We start from the raw sequence: 14,097 nt of genomic DNA, 5'->3' as shown, positions 1-14,097 counted from the left end.
AACAAGAAATTGTGAATTAAATCAGGTAACATATGTCAATTATTTTTTTTGGCTGTACCTATTTTTGAATGCAAACGAATTGTGATAAATAAGTTGTATAGAAAACTACCTAAAGGAACCCCAAATATTATTTGAAAAAAAAAAAAGAAACTGGTTTTATTATCATTAAAGTGTGTTTATTGAGGATACGAAATCTGGACGAACAAACGGATAGATTGAACGGACGGTGTATTTGTTGTACGGTATATGTATTTATGTGAGTAATATAGTTCTCAGTACATTATTCAATGTACTTTATCATTGACCTAATTTATATTATACACAGAATGTTCCAGGGTTCATACATACATCTTTGGATTAGAAATAATGATAAAGCAAAAACAAAAAACCTCTCCTTATAGTCTTCAATTCCCTTGCTCTCACTTATCCCCCTCTTGTTCACACTTGGGTTTTAGTTTAGACATAATTTATGTTAATAATGTAGCTTTTTATATGTGAAAGAATTTTAATAATTGGTTAAGTAGTTTGTGAGTTTAACCTTTATAATGACATTTTATAAGAAAATTTTTTACATCTTGGGTCACATTGTTGCAATTTTCATAGGGATGTGCAATTTTTTTTTTTAAATAAGCCTATTATAATTTTTTCCATGAATGCTACAATATCAGACAAGAATCGTCTCTGTAGACCCAATAGTTTCCGAGATAAAACCTTTCAAAGTTTATCAACGTAACTTTGATAAACTTTGATATCAGAGATTACGATTGATATCTTTATATCAGAGATTACGTCAAATCCGGTAGCTCTGATTTTTACTTGTTTATGATGTTGGCCCAATGAATAAAAACCGTAAAAATTTCAGAACGAAATAATATTTCAAAAAATTGCGATGTTCGAAAAAATGATAAACTTAGAAAGAATTTATCTCGAAAACTATTCGGTCTACTGGAACGATTCTAATCTCATATTGTAGCAAATTCAGCCTGTTTTAAACAATCTTAAAAAATACTTCAAAAATATTAGCCCCTTAGAATTATAATCGACAAAATCTTTTTTTGATTTTTGACAAAGTAGTCTGCGAAAAATCAGAACTACCGGATTTGACGCAGACTGTAATGTACAAAGTTACTGCAATACTTAGAGAACAGTACAAAATTGGTTCAGTAGTTTGCAAGATATGGGCTTAAACGTTGAAGTGACTTTGTTTAGTACATACGAAGGTAGACAAAGTTGTTATAGTAGGAGCTTCTGGACACTGTTGGACACTGTAATTCCACACATACCTACTTTATTATAGGTATCCAATTCTTAAGTAATTCGATACTTAGAAGCGGGATAATTCATTTAAGTTATGTTAATTTTATATATCGAATAAAAATTAGTGAGCATTTTCATATAAAATAAATATTTTTTATACGATACGTCATATCTAACGTTATATATGTATTATAAAATGACCCAGTTGAATTTCGGTAATTAACATGAATTGATAACGAATATTTAAATGGACAACGAGTAATAATCTTACGGTTAACAAACCGTTTGGTTCCAATTTTTTTAAACCTAGAACCAAAAGGCCACTTTCTTATGTCACACCATACACTGCAGGGTTCAGTATGTACTATAAAGATATTTGATGATTCTGTTAACGAGTAATTTTGGCGAATATATTCACAGGATTTAACCGCTCCTGACTGACTGGACATGGAATAGAAAGGATACCTTTTCTAATTATTTCTCAGTACCCCTTTCAATTAAAAAGATTTGAAATAAATCGTACAATCCAGAATTTTGGGAAAGATTATGAAAAATATTACAATACGAATCAAAAATATTCATACATTATATAATTATTAATAAAAGGTCATCGAACTGTAACGTTCGTAAAATCTCCAAGGAAAAAAATGAGAACCTACGTTTTTCTAAAATTTTAGCTTTTATACGGGCTGTTCTACAATCTCAATATTTTGGGTACATTCTACTTCCGAAATTAAGTTTATTTAAAAGAAATCAATACCAGGAGCAGAGTATCTGCTTGCATAGGCTTAGAATTGGGTTCAGAAAGAAATAAAGAATTCTAGGTATGTGTACGAAGTTGCATCCATTCAGCTATTTCAGCCTAATTGTGTACACACACTCAAAAAATATTTTAATATAAACTTATCTGGTTGCTGGATCTTAGCGGTATCAAATATAATCTGACAGAATCATGAAACCAGAATACTGAGAATTCTTAAATAATATTTAAAAAAAAAATATCGATTTAGAACATTTAACAAAAATAAAGCAAAACTAATCCTTCGTGTAAGCAACTTATATAAAAACGATAAAATTTCCAGTAAATATCTTACCAGGATTCTGAGAACTTGACTAATTACGACACGATTTCCGCTGGATGAAAAAAGATATATAGAATTCTATGTCTCTGTCGTATGTACAATTGACTCAGCTAAACGGCAACGTCGCTCGGCGTATAGGGTACTGAATGTTCTCTTTTTATTACTTTGAACATGATCCAAATATAAAACCGTATGGACGAATTCGGAGAAGGGATTTTTTAAAATATTTTTGGACATCTCCCAGACAAAAAATAATAATAAACTTCACATTTGACTAGATTTTGTGCGTGGAAAACTACAGGTTTCTAAGAATGATATTTCAACTGAAGCGCCGAAAACCCCTTACTTTGTCGAACTGCCCTTATTGAAAAACTGCAAAAAAACTTGACAATATTTGTGATAGTTTGTAGATACATAAAATAAATATAGATTTTGGTAATCTAAAATCAAGTAAAAGAAGTTCAAGGTATATATGAAGAACCCCTTTTAATAAAAACTGATTTTGAATACATATAATAGAGCAGGAGCTAGATGGAGTTGAGTGTGCAAAATCCGAGGACCGCATTTTGTCAATTGATTCTTGTTCAGAAAAGTTTAAAGAATTAATATTCCGGAAGTTGTCAGAAACTCTATTGGCCCAATTTTTGTATATCCCCTCCTCCACAGAAACAGTCAAATGTCAATTTTCTGCCGTGTGATTTTTTCCTAAAGTTTACCGTTTTTGAGTTATTATAGTTTAAAGTTTGGAAAAGCTCCAAAAAAGTTATTTTCAAACATGAAAAATAGTGCAAATAAATTAAATTTTTTAGCTTTTCAAAATCTTAAAATCATCTTTGAACAGCTTTTATAAAGTTCTGAAGAGTAATTACAGATTGCTTGATTCTAAAGCTTCAATTTTTAAGTGTTAAAAATTGTTATCCTTATTTTTTGAGTTTTTCTGTTAAATCCTTATTTTTTGAGTTTTTGTGGGAGACGGATATACAAAAATTTACCAATAGGGGTTCTGGCAACATCCGAAATATTAATATATAAGCTTTTCTGGCCAGAACAAGAATCAATTGAAAAACTGTGGTCCTCGGATTTTGAACACTCAACTCCAGCCAGCGCCTGCTCTATAACCAAGAGAACAATAAAAACAAAAATCTGACTGTACATTATATTTTGAGTTTCTATACAAATGTCATATCAGACGCGTAATATGTATTGCATAAATTAAGTGAAAAGCAAAATTAAAATTAAAATTAAATCACCGAAAATTTCCCAACATAATTTTGTTTTGTTTCCCAAAAAAGACCAAGACCACTCGCCTGACCAAGTCCCATCACTAAAATCCAAAAAATGCACTTGTACAACATGTACATCAATTGAATATGTTTCACTTTTAGCTTCCGGGTCCAAACAGAAATGACTTTGTCAGGCTCATTTTACTGAAAGACTTAGAGGTCCACTTTAAATTAGACAGTTATTGTCTATAAAATAGTAGTAAATTTCTGTTGGAATCATTTATTCAAAAAAAGAATACTTTTGGCAGAAATCGATTAACTTCAATAATTGCATATTTTTAAGTTACATTTCCACCAACAACAAAAATTATAAGTTTATTTGTAAAGATCAACTTTCTAATTTAAAGTGTTATTCTATCTCTTACCGTTTAGAACATAAATTAGTTATTAAATCCACCCGAAGAACTAGATCCAATTTGATACCAGAATATGGTGTACCCCATTAAACTCTACAATTTTTATTGAGGTCATTTGTTAATAGATGAATCTCTGGCGACATATTTAGATACATAGATTAAAATGGCCCACCCTGTATACTAATATAACTTAATATTTTCCTGGAAATGTGGTTATACAAAACGGTTCTCACGATTATGTAAAAACAAAGTACTTGATGCCAAGTGACATAAATCTTTGTGCAACTTGTTTAAAATAGCTAAAACCCGTCCGCAAATTTCCAAAATTGTTTAAAAAAATAAGCAAATTATTTGTAATTAATGTCATTTTTAAATCAATTTTTGACCAAAAAAACTGTTTTGACGAAAAAATTTTTTATTGGTACTCTTTTAATAAACTTGCATTATGTAATTTTTTTGTCATAAATTATAAAATTTCTCCAAATAAAATCCAAAAAACTATTATTTTCTAAAAACTGAAAAAACCCCTTAAGGTAAGTTTTTTAAGAAAATGTTTTTAAACACGCTTTTATAAGCTTGGAATGTGTGTAACAGAATTGTATATCTATGTAAGAGATTCTTTGTACGTTGTATTCACTCACTTCAAAACGTCGTATTGAATTGAAACTTCGCATAATTATTAAGGACCGATCACAATACAATAATTTAATAATTTTGTCCGATTATCCGTTACAAAAGCGTGTTTTTTTAACTATTATTTATTAAAGTAATTAAATTTTTTAATAGAAATTGGTGGGCATTAACAATTATAATAAAACAACCTAAAACAATCGAAATAAATGCCTTATACAACCGTATGTATACTTATGTCTCCCCCTGTATGTAGGGGAACATGGGGTAATAAGAGCCCGCGAGTAATGGGAGCGAGTCCAAAATGGTCTGCCCCAATACCCGTAATTATGTAAATTCGAGTGTCTTTGTTTATGTTTGATAGAGCTAGCCTAAAGCGCACAGTGACTTAGTTACACTCATTCAGTTGTAAGAGACGATTGTTTGTTTATTGCTGCACTGTTATAAAAAATACAAAAGAAAAACGTCCCAGGTCAGCATTAAAATACATACGTTTAATATTGTATTTATGTTAATTATATCTCTAAATGTTTTTAATTTAAGGTATGACTATTGACATTTTGATAGTTTGCGAGATGTAATTTTGAAATTTTATTTGTTCGATTGAAGGTTAAGCGGGTAATGAGAGCTGTATGGCACCTGCTCCCATAATGGTTGGACAAACGACGCACTTTTGTCACCAAGTGTTGCTTTTGTTTTTTAATTATTTGATGTATAAGATTAGATTTATTTGAGACTGACTGAAATCGAAGATATTGGCTCCTATTTCCCGACCGTTCGGGTAATTGGAGCGAAAGACAGTCAATCAAGAATTTTTAAAATTTTCGCCAAATGTCACTTATTGTTAAGATTTTTCTATGATTTTCTGGTAACCAGATAAGTACACCTTACGTTCATACCAAATAAAAATTTAAGTTATAGAAATTATGAGTTTTATTAATAATATTCCTTATATGGTGCCAATTACCTCATGTTCCCCTACATATAGTAAATTCATGTAATAAGTTATTGGTAAATGCATACCTATAAAATAATTTGAATTGTAGGTATAAATAAATATAATATAAAGTATATTATACAATATATCATTCTATCTTTATTTAACATATTATAATTTGTCTTTGTTTAATGCGTGTATTGTTTATGTACACTCGTGTACTTAGGTTTTTACACATTTACACATGCAATTGAATGGATCTGTAATAATGACATTGGAATTCCGTTCATATACACACAGATATCTCCTCATACCCCGCTCTTTTTTACCTCATACATCAACAAACTAGTTATTGCATTAATGATAAAAGTGCATCAAAAAAGCCATTTTGTAATGGCGATGCGTAAATAACACTAACCACTTTCTTTTTATTCACTGCAATTGTAAATAAGGTACAGGAACCATGTAAGATCTGCTTACCTTCAAAACGCCATAAAATCTCTAAATAAAACTTTTTCGAAAAATTGCTGTGAGTAAAATAATAACATATAAAAAATGTAAAAACTATGTAAAATTTTATTATTAACTCATCATATTGTCTATTTACATTTTTATTTAGAATTTAATCATTTGAAAAAAAAAAGTTGAAAATTGTGTAAAAAAGTGGCTGTGGACCATAAGTCTATCAAAACTCAAAATTACTACAAAAAATAATATTTGTTCATCAAAAATATCAGATGTGACAAGATCAATCATAGTCATTTATCTATATATATAAAACTATTTTTGTAGGTCACGCTATAACTTGAGAACGGATGGAACAATTTCGCTAATAATTTTTTTTTATTGTGTTAATTATTGCCAGGAAAAGGTTTACATGAAAGAAAAAAATTAAGGAAGTTGAACGGAAATATTAGAAAATTTAAGAAAAAATATTAAATGTAATAAATTAAATGGTGGAAACGCATAAAAATGATTAATTACATTACATCTTTCTATCTTCCATGTATTTATTTGCGCTTCCACCATATTTATCTAGAATTGTGAATAAGTATTTGAATAGTATTAAAATATTATTTATTATTTTTCAAGTATTGTGAATAGGTATTTATTAGAGCTATATCGAGCGCAAAGATCTCCACTGCCGAAGACTTTAGCCAGTCCGAAGGAAAATTTGGGTCTAACGGTTGGGGTTAAGCATTGGGAGAGCTTGGAGCTGCAGGTTAATTAAGATTAATAATCCCTCATCAATAGTCACAATTAATTATTGAAACGAAGTACTAAACGGTTACTAGATGACGACGAAGTTCACCGGGTCATGTAGTCACAAAATATAAGGAAAAAGCAGTTTCACCAGACAATTATTTTCTGTCACAATATTTGGTGAGTCATGTCTGATTGCTTGGAGGGTAATCAAATATAGTATTTATAATCTAATCCAAAAATTCTAAATAATTGCTCACCAACTACGTATCGATTTGAATATTTTGATTGTTTTTATGTATAAGTAATTCAGGTTATAATACACCATTGATATTCTATCTATCTTACATAATAAAATAATTTGAAAATATGGTGGGAGCGCTTGTAAAATAACTACATTATTGCTGCTTAAAAAATTCAAGTGAAGTTTTTTCACCGAGATTTTCTTTAATTCGATGCAAGAAATGGCCTATGAAAAGCCCATTGCAGAATCATGTGCGCAAAAAAATTATTCAAGATCAAAGGTCGTGAAAATAGTTTTTTTTTAAATATCTCGGAAACTATTAAGTTTTTGGCAGTTTTAGCTTTTATAAAATTTGTTTGGGAGTTAATTTTACATATAAAAGGTTCTTTACAAAATATCCATGGAAGCAATAGTTGTCAAGATATTTGGCTGACATAATATTAAGAAAAGTATAAAAAAAATATATATAGGTATTTTTTTAAATTTTATTATTATTATTATTTTTAATATTTATAATTTATAAAATGTTTTGGATTTTTTTTGTGTAGTAGAGTAAGCGACTTACTCTAACTTTTTTCAGTTAACTAAATATTTTGAAAACTATTCCTTCTGCAGAAATTTTGTGTATAATCACATTGACCGTGATATTCCTTGATAATAAGGTCGAAAATTATGCATCATGTGCGAGTCATAATTAAAGTCATAATTAAACACAAATCATATCAAATTTATGTATTTAATTTTTATTTAAATTTTATCTCGTTAGAATGTTGTCACGATTACGAATTACAGATTACACTTCGCATTAATTATATTCACGGAAATAATATAAAATTAACACTCCAATGAAGCCAATATAATGACGATTTTTATTATTTTATGTGTTTATCTAATTTCAATTTTAACTTTTAAATTTATTATACCTTTAAAAAAAATTTTTAAAGTAAGATACCTACTATTCGTATCTGTCAGTTATTCTGACCGTCAATTCAGCCAGTTAGTTACACGGACAATTCTAAAAGCCCTACGTTCTAAATCAATGAATTGATGATAAAATTAATTTTTATATAAAAACCACTCAAGCTTTTACATATATTAAAGTATGAGTGAATCAAAAGAAAACTAATTTTTTACTTTTTAGTACAATCAAAGCTTGTTCCTTAAAAAATAATTTTTTTCGTTAAACAAGCAAGCTTTCATTGTACTAAAAAGTAAAAAATTATTTTTCCTTTGATGTATTCCTACTAATCTATTAGTAAAAGCTTAAGGCGCTCCGAATCATCTTTGATATTTTAAATTGAGCGGCTCCTTTTAGAAAAAAAAAAAAAAACTTTTATTAGAAAGGCCGCACAAAAAGGGTCGCCAAGTTGATTTACGAAAAATAAAGAAAGAAAGAAGGCAAACTTTTATGAGAAGGGCCACAAACAAGGGGGCAGAATGATTTATGATGACTTAAAAAAAAACGGCGCCGTTTGATTTTCATATCGCCGAGCAAGGCCCCCCGGCACTGCTAATAAGAACATAGTGGAATAACAATTTTCAGGGTACATAAGCTCGAAGGTTGATGGTTAAAATTTAACAACCCCACAATGTAAAAAACTTTTATGGCGTGTACTGTACATAAAAAATTTATATAACTGCAAACCTAGTAATAGAAAATAAACATAACTAGAATAGACATTTTTTACAAACAACTCTGCTGCGTTATATTATATGGAATAACAATTTGTTTATGTATAGCATATCGTTTTCAAAAAAAAAAAAAAATAAATAACTTGCTTTCATCTATTAAAATAGCCAACTACTGAATTAAGTAATAAATATGAAGGGTTTGTTACGCCTTTTGTGTACAAAATGTTACAGGAATATGTAAGGCGGTGGTGATAGCGCTTTATTAAAAATTAAGAAAAACTATTGCAACATTGTAATCGAGTCAGAGGGGAAACATTTCAAGTATGAGTCAAAAATAAGCTCCCAAAAAATGCATAAAAAATCCGTTCGTCGTTTGTTTTCATATTAGACGATTTAATTACAGCTGGAGAGTATTTATGTAGGTACATTTAACGATATATCTGCTAAAATAGGGGAGTCCAAAAGGGGATTTGTGTAGTATCTCCAGCGCGTGAGTTACATGGTAAAACATGTATATTTCAATAATCTGATAATTTAAGCGTGACGCAAAAAAATAGGAAGCTTGCAAAGTTGCGTTACACGTAGTAACTCCAGCGCGATCAAAGTTTTTTCAGATTATTGAAATGGAAGAGGTACTAAGGAAGGTCCACGGAACCCCTCATATGTTAATCTGACGCACTCGAGTAGTACATTTTTTAGCATGTAATTAGCCCACCATATCTTAATTTGACGCACTCGAGTTAATTGAATTAGATCGCAATTTTTTTTTACTAATAAAATCATCTGCCCTACACGCGTCTCCCCATATTAAGTGCTAATATTTGGAGGAGGTACTAAGGAAGGTCTAAAAACCCCATCATATGTTAATCTGATGCGCTCGAGTTACTACACAAATCCCTTCTTGGGCTCCCCTATTATAAATAAAAAGCAATTTAAGCAAAATTATTCTTTGAAGGGCTTCGATTTAGTCTGAGCTTTTTAGTGCTACTTATAGACGGGTTGCTTTTTAATTCTTTTTAAATTATTTATTATTTAGAAGGTATGCATTATTAAATGCGTAGACAATTTTTCCCAGCTCTATGCTGTAATGTAATCGCCTAAGAGTCTTATTTCTAACTAATTTAACGGTAAAGCTATTGCAATTCGATGCAATAGCTTTACCGTAAAACTTTATCATTAAAATCCAGTTGAGTTAAACATAAATTTGAAATTAAAAAATTAATATTTTAACCGTAGCCAACCAAACTGCTTAACCAATTTTTTACCGCGATCCTGGAAAAAAATCTTTTTCAACTTTTCTAATGCTAGCAAAATGATTACCATTTTCTAAAAACTCACTGACATTTAGCATATATCCTTATTAGCATATGTTTGGGTTCACAATTGGTTTCGACTGCCAACAAGTAGTGTATCGAAAACAAAAGGCTAGCAGATATTCCTCACTACTAAAATTCAGTTGGGGGTTTCAGATAGGAACATGCATCGGAAGTTCTTTCGAGTTAAAGTGTAACACATTTAAGGACACACAGTAGAGTTAAATAGGCTAGACTGATAATATTAAACAAAATAGATAGTACCTTATTGAAATAAACTATTACTAAATAAAGTATGGAAATAAGGGAGGCCAATGGGAAATGTGGATGTTCTTTCCTAAGTCTTTTATCAATCGAAGGTTCCGTTTCTAATTTTTCACCGTTATATATATATTTTCAAATTTTCCGTTCAGTTATTTTAATGCTGCATTTTGGCTTTAACAAGTACGTTTCAGAAAAATATAAACCAATCGTAAATGACATTGTACTTTTTGAATTTCTAGCAAAGTTTAAGCAAATTTGCCCATTGAACGATGGTTTGATATATAAGTCAACGAAAGTAATTGATAACTATGATTTGAAAACTTCTATAATGACGAGCTTATTAGAATAAGTAAGATATCTAAATGAGTTTTTCTTCTAAGTGGGTCTTCCCATAGGTAAGTATGTGCAGAAATAATTCGGAAGAAAAAAGTGAAATATGCATCCCAATAGGCTAGCTTAATAATAAGCTAGCACACACATTACGTACACAAATTCAAAAATCAAAAAGTGTATTAAAAGCAAACATCTTTAGTAATAATTTAGTAGGTACATAAGAAAAATTATAACTTTAATATTTTTTAATTATCTGTATAGGCTGCTCAAAAAAACTGAAAAAAGTGATTTCATGGACTTATTCAAAGACAAAAATAAAAAAAATAAAAATTGGCAGTACATAGTCGGTTTGGTACTGAAGTTGTGTGAGTGCGACCACTGTAGTCCACACGACTAACTTCCCAGAGAGGGAAAAACATTAAAAAAATAGGTCTTGTTAGCCTTCATAGATTATTCTTCGAACATGCACTGCAGCTTATGCTGTAACGATCATTATCTCCATAGATAGATGATGTGTTTATCCACTTTTAAGATTATGTTTATTCAGTTTTTTCCATTTTTTTTATTACCATTAAAAACGGCTCAAATAATTCTGCTGAAAACGCTTTCAGTTCTAAAATACGCGATTACGCGTCGAATAAGCCCAGTCACGTGTTAATGTCATAACTGATTCGCAAGATAATCGAGGTGAGTCCGTTTTCAAAATCGGCCCTATTACATTAACTTTCTGTGGGAAGTTAAAAAGGAGAGTTTTGGCATGTAGCTTAACACCCTACTTACGCGCAGTCTCGGAAGAGCTGGATTTGCGAGAATTAACGCTATATACATGTAGCTTAACACCCTACTTACGCGCAGTCTCGGAAGAGCTGGATTTGCGAGAATTAACGCTATATACATATAAAAAAAAAGTTTTTGGCCAATATCTCGAAAACCATCAACTTTATGAAAAAAATGTTTCAAAAACAAAAATTGTCGGAAATTTTTTTCTAAAAAAAATGTACATTTCTCGCAATCCCAGCACTTCCGAGACTGCACGTAAGTAGGGTCTTAAACTAGATGCCAAAGCCCTTCTTTTTTTTTTGTTTTTTTTGCCGTTGAATAAGCCCACACAAAATCATTATTTTGAACGGACCAGTATGCTATGACATAAAAATTTTAGGACCCAAAAAATAGAAAAATAAATTAAAATCAATACTTTAGTGATAATGTAGTATCTACATCCAAAAAAAAATATTACTTTAATATTCTTTAAGTTATGAGTATATGGTATATTGGTATGCGGGCTTAATAGACCACAAAAGTTCCAGCTGGGAATTCTACATATAGTTTACCATAATTGGTTTTGAAGAAATATAATACCTGTAAATATTTTATCCAGAACGTTTTTAAAAGATTCCCTACTCGTAAGTAAATTTCCCAAGAAAATTAGCATAATAGATTTAGTTAACAATCACTTCCCAAAGAATTTTTGCGTATGGTAAGTCGATTTGCTTATATTCATAAAAAATTATTTTTCAATAAATCTTATTAAAAATGTAGGTATAACAGGATTATTTTGCATACACATAAAAATGAAAAATAATTTCACACGTTTTGATATTAAAAAGAAAGGTCCTTGTATAGTTCATGAGAAATTAAAATCAAATCAAAATAATTTTGAACTATTTTCACATAGAACATGTCTATGATTTCTAGTTATATTATTATTATTGTTATTATGAATAATGAATGAATTAAAATAGTTTACCTATTTTTTTATTATAATTTTAAACCGCCATGTTTATTATTGAATAGACTAACTACTACTCAACTCACTATTTAAATTTGATGCATTTGTCAAGATAGTGAGTGAGTAGTGAAATTGAAATAAGGGGGTTGTTTTTTATAACTATGAAATAGAAATGCATTTTTTTGTTTAGAAATGCATCCATCTGCTCATAAATTACATACAAACTGTAGAATTATAATACCAATGTAAAATCTATTTAACATATAATAGATAAATCCTAGGGTAAGTAAACTAATAAATAGATATTCGTTATAAAATATGAATGAGCTTACGAGGTGTTCCAGATAGATAATACGAATTAATATTTTTAATTGTGAGTTTAAAAAACATAAGATTGCACAGAAAATAATTCTGTTCGTATCGCATTTTAAAAGGAAGATAACACTTTTCTAGAGAATAAAAAGCTTTGCGCAAGAAATTTTTCTGGCATTAAATAAATTTATTCTCAGCCCAAAAATGTACAAAAATATTCTTGTTTCAAGAAAACATTTCTTACGTACAGAAAATATTTTTTTTTCTGTGTGGTAACAAAGCAAACTAAAATTGCAAACGTTTCCTGAAAATTGCGTTGGTTTGCTACAAAGGTACCTGTGCTAGCCGTAATGTGTGTGCTAGCTTATTATTAAGCTAGCCTATTGGGATGCATATTTCACTTTTTTCTTCCGAATTATTTCTGCACATACTTACCTATGGGAAGACCCACTTAGAAGAAAAACTCATTTAGATATCTTACTTATTCTAATAAGCTCGTCATTATAGAAGTTTTCAAATCATAGTTATCAATTACTTTCGTTGACTTATATATCAAACCATCGTTCAATGGGCAAATTTGCTTAAACTTTGCTAGAAATTCAAAAAGTACAATGTCATTTACGATTGGTTTATATTTTTCTGAAACGTACTTGTTAAAGCCAAAATGCAGCATTAAAATAACTGAACGGAAAATTTGAAAATATATATATAACGGTGAAAAATTAGAAACGGAACCTTCGATTGATAAAAGACTTAGGAAAGAACATCCACATTTCCCATTGGCCTCCCTTATTTCCATACTTTATTTAGTAATAGTTTATTTCAATAAGGTACTATCTATTTTGTTTAATATTATCAGTCTAGCCTATTTAACTCTACTGTGTGTCCTTAAATGTGTTACACTTTAACTCGAAAGAACTTCCGATGCATGTTCCTATCTGAAACCCCCAACTGAATTTTAGTAGTGAGGAATATCTGCTAGCCTTTTGTTTTCGATACACTACTTGTTGGCAGTCGAAACCAATTGTGAACCCAAACAACATTTTCCTTACGAAGCAATGCTTTTCTGATTCCAAAAACTTTCTTGAAGATCAAGAATACTTTTGAAATCAGAAGAAGTGAGTGCAAGGACTCAATGTCAAGTCTTTGGCGGTCAAAGGGATTTAACCGCAAAGAACAGAGGGTAGAGGGCAAGGTTTCTTCCATATTTGGTTATTCCTTATATTTTACCCTGAAAAATAAAATGCAATTCTCCGGTATATGTGTAATATATATCATGGTTTACTAAATTCAGTTCCAAGTTTTTAACGCCTAAAAATATTGATGCTGCCAAACAACAAAATTTTGGTATAATTTTTCATAAAATCACCTAGTCCATTTCCGGTTGTCCGTCTGTCTGTCCCTTTGCCCGTCTGTGACCACGATAACTCAAAAACGAAAAGAGATATCAAGCAGAAATTTTTCAGCTTGGACGCAAAAAGTTAAGACTATACATAATTTAAGCCCGTGACCTCTTCCAAAA

This window comes from Chrysoperla carnea, chromosome 1, assembly GCF_905475395.1.
Source record: "Chrysoperla carnea chromosome 1, inChrCarn1.1, whole genome shotgun sequence".
Classification (NCBI taxonomy): domain Eukaryota; kingdom Metazoa; phylum Arthropoda; class Insecta; order Neuroptera; family Chrysopidae; genus Chrysoperla; species Chrysoperla carnea.
The sequence above is the reverse complement of the archived record's forward strand: the minus strand, read 5'-3'. Positions refer to the sequence as shown.